General features: G+C 39.1%; 1 protein-coding gene across 4 annotated transcripts in view; it reads left to right on the plus strand.

Moving 5' to 3' along the window:
• The window catches only part of NEBL (nebulette), a 647,345-nt gene that overhangs the window by 609,006 nt on the left and 34,149 nt on the right, over positions 1 to 4,190 (plus strand). The gene's annotated exons all lie outside the window — the stretch shown is intronic.

Here is a 4,190-nt window from a genome sequence, read left to right on the forward strand (position 1 = left end):
TTGTAATCACTTTTTGGCTGGTTCCTATCGGGCCATCAATTGAAATGTGACTAGGGGAGCCCTGTCAGTTGATCGAGGCTCCCAGCTTATCCCCTTGGATAAGATTGATTGAATTAAGGGTGATCATGCCTATGGAAGCAAGTGTCAAATGAAATGGACTATTTTTTGGTTATTTTTCTGAGTTTATTTTAATGAAATTTAATTTGTGCTTGAATATATCCAGTTAACCAATTCCAGTGAATCCTGCATAGGTGGACAAAAACAAGCCTCATCAAGGCTCGACTCTCTTACAAACCATGTTTAAATGAGATGAATAGGCTCTCATTCTTTGAATATTAACAACCTTGGCAATTGTGGTCATGACTCTCTACCTTCCCTTAAAAAGATGACTCAAGAAAGCTACAAAAAGTCATTCATGTTACACTTGGTTTTGAAAGAATCCCTTTCAGGCCCTCTTTACGTGTGTAGGTAAAGGCACAATTGGATCTAATGCATGATCCACACAATCACACCTCCTGCCATGCCACGTGCATGGTAGAAGGCGTGATTGTGGGATTACGCTTTAGACCCAATTATGACTTAGTGCCAGTGTAGTGGGGAGCCTGATCCTGGGTTCCACCTGCATCTGCAAGAAGCAGGTTCCCATGATCCCCTGGCCTGGGGTTTTCATGCTGGGCGTGGAGGGATCCCTGTGAGGGTGAGTGTGGGGGCAAGGGTGGCTCCCCATCTCTGCACACACTCCTGGGGGTGGGGGTTAGGGGGGCACATGCCCCCAAATCTGTTCCTGCTTTTTTGGTTCCCAAGTGATTTCTCAATTTAGAATGAATTAGTCCAAAGGAAGAAAATATTCTTTCTATATCTGCAGAAGAAGCTACAGCTTCTAAAAGCTGAATTATCACTTCAATAAGCACCTGGATCCATCAGAGACTAAGTGACTTCTATCAATTCACTGTTGTGACTTTCTTTTAAACCTCATCAGAAAACATATATTTCTTGAATGGTTAACCCTTAGTCCTGAAATTTATTATAGTTGAAATTATGGAGGGATGACTGCTGGTGCCCATGTCATAGCCAGCTTCTCTTCTTCAGCAGTTCAGGATTGACCCTGGTGCCAAATATTGAGAATATTGACAAGATGATGAACTGGAGATATTGCTTGATCCATTATTTTTTTAATGCCTGTAATTTAACTGTGTCATTGTGTATTTCTCTTTTTGAGGTCTCGGTTCCTTCCAAATTTCAAAAGCATCAGCAATAAAACTGCAATTTCACTGCACTTTTTCAAGGCTACAGTAATAGGCTTCAGGATAGTCACCATACATTCTACATTTCTCTTTAGCCCAATGTTGAGAGCTTTGGCTATGACAGTTCCATCTATTTTCTCACAATTTTGTTCACAAATTATCATCAGATTAGGCCAGTTCTCAATATATTGGTCAAAACAGTCAATTACTGAGTTCCATCACATGTCTTATAGGAGAGCTAGTTTGGTTCCTTCTGCTTTCTTCAGAGCACCTGCTGCAAAGGCTTGTCATGGAAGTATTTTGCAATTTCAATATTAACCTTTTTTCTGGAGCCCTGAAGTCTCTGGTTAAGTGGTGGGCGGAATGAGTGTTGCATCTATATGTTATTAGCTTGGGGATTTCTTCACTTCCTGATTTCTTCTCATCTTTGATACATTTGCAGCATTGTTTGTGACAAAGCTGCATACTAGACGTTTGATTTTTTCCCAAGTTTGTTATAATAGCTTTTGCTGCTACTTCTTGCAAGTATTCTGCTATGTGTGCATTACCTGATGTATCAATTGTTTTTGCAAGGTAGAAGGTCTCTTCTTCTGTTGTCACACAATTACATATTACTGGAGCATTGTGGACATTGCCTCTCCCATCAAGACCCAAGTTAACTATTTTCCCCTCTAGACTTTTTGCACACTGTTCAATTTGTTTCTCTTACATTTTATCTAGCAATCTGCCTGCTATATCTGCTCTGTTGGGTGGACTATATCCTGGTTGTAATAACTGAACCATGTCAATAAAGTGTGTGTTCTCAACCATATGGAAAGGACAGTTTGTTGCATAAATGAAAACAAACCAAGCAATTTTTTCATCAATGAGAAAAATTGTTGATGTATGAAATTTTGATGTACTGCTGTAATCTGCAGGTTCTTATTACAGACTTGTGTATGGTTGTTTCTGGATGGAGATTTTTTTGCTTTTTGCTACAGGTGAATACTGTGAGACGCTTTTGACTGGGACACTGGTATCATTAGCAGATAACTGTGAAACTGTAGACAGTGATGATGATGTTGAAGATGGATAGTCAGAATCCTATATGTTAAGGGTGGATCCTCTTGAACAAAAGTCAATGCAGTCACTACAGTACTGCTTATTTAGTATTACTCATTGCCTCAGTACTACTTTAGAAGTGAAACTGTAAAAAAAAAAAAAAGAAAAAAAAGAAAAAAAAAGAAAAAAAAAAGAAAAAAGAAAAAATGAAAAAAAAGGCCTATTTCAGCCATTATATCACAACTGCATTAAAATATGATACTTCCATACAGTAACAAATACATTTTTGCTCAAACATTTTAATGAAAATTCAAGTAGTCCTGAAGTCCACCCAAAAGATATAGACAGGGAAGACAGGGAGTCCTTAAGAAAGAAGTATGAAATAAGCAAGTTTACTAACCTGGAGATCCTGCATGTTCAGACATGTTCCATTCATCATGTTCAAAGTCTTTAAATCAGCTTCCTCCTGAGAAGGAGCAGTTCTCATGATGTTTTTTTGGGGCAAGCAGGCCTTGCATTTCTTTGTTGCACTATTTGCATTTTGCACACATGCCTGTCTTACTCGCAGGTAGAGGGACTTCATTAAAATATTCCCAAATAGGGTCTCTCTTAAGGCCTGACAAGTCTGCTGCCATGATAGATTTTTCCTTCTTCCATACCATTCCCTCACTAGATCTCATATCAATGGAGAGGCTATACTCTGAAACTTATCCTTCAAGACTTCTGAAATATTCTGCTCAAAATGATTCTCTTTTGTTTCTACTGCCTCTCCTTCCTTGCATTTATCTCCAGGCTCCTTCTCTTGCCCAGATCTACTCCAACCCCAACAATCCTCTATTCATTTAACTTCTTGGACCTTTGTACATTTAGAGAGAGGTAAGGGCTTGAGTCTTCGTACACAAACTTGCAGAGAAACAATAGGGCTGATGGGTAGGTAATCAGGTCTGTTATCTTTCATCTCCATATATTGCTGTTAATGAGGATGTTGCCTCTGGAACACAAATCTACAGTTTGAGAACTGAAACTAAACATCACAGAGATGATTGATGGGATCTTCTAGACCAGGGGTTGTGAACTAGGGGTACATGTACCACCAGGGGTACTTGAGAAGGCTCTAGGGGGTATGCATGGGCAGGTGGGGATGGAGCACTGCCACGTAGTATTCTGTGCAAGCGCCACCCACCCGGGCACATGCGGAGGAAGCTCACATACGGCAGCTGCCACTGCTCTGCATCTGGCCACCCACCCTCCCCTCCCAGATCGGTGACCAGGGGTACACTGCTCCGCATCTGGCCACCAGGGGGTACAATGATGCAAAAAGGTTGAAACCCCTTGTTTTAGACTGAGTACTGAGTCCCATTGGGTAGAGTGGTTTTCTTTAATTTTTAGTAATTTATAGAGGAGCTTCTGAGAACCCCATAAGTATGGGCCCCTAATATAATCCATGGCCTTTTGTGACCTATTTATAAAATTTCTAAAATGGTTACATGAATATATTGTCTCAAATGCTATATAATTAAAAGTTATAATCCCTATTTCATGATTGTATCTTTGAGCTTTAACACAAATTAAAGCTATCTTTATATAGGTTTATTTTTTTAAAACAGCATGTTAAAAAATATGATTAAATAAACAAAATCTGATTTAAATAAAAATCCAATTTTTAGGGTAAAAAATAATAATTGATTTTTATCCACCCTGTCTTTCATCAGATTTTGATACAATAAACTATACTACATTGTTGACTCACCTGCAAGATCTTACAGGATTGGCAAAGTCTCAACTAATGACAATAACAACAAGAACAAAAAAGGGTGTGGGAGAGAAGGGAGATGGTGAGAAGAGGGTAATGGAAAGCTGAGGACAAGGAAAGGGGCAGAAATAAAGATTTCCAATTAGTTAATT

The sequence above is a fragment of the Gavialis gangeticus genome, unplaced genomic scaffold (genome assembly GCF_001723915.1).
Source record: "Gavialis gangeticus isolate Ggan-Ray unplaced genomic scaffold, GavGan_comp1, whole genome shotgun sequence".
In the NCBI taxonomy this organism is placed as follows: domain Eukaryota; kingdom Metazoa; phylum Chordata; order Crocodylia; family Gavialidae; genus Gavialis; species Gavialis gangeticus.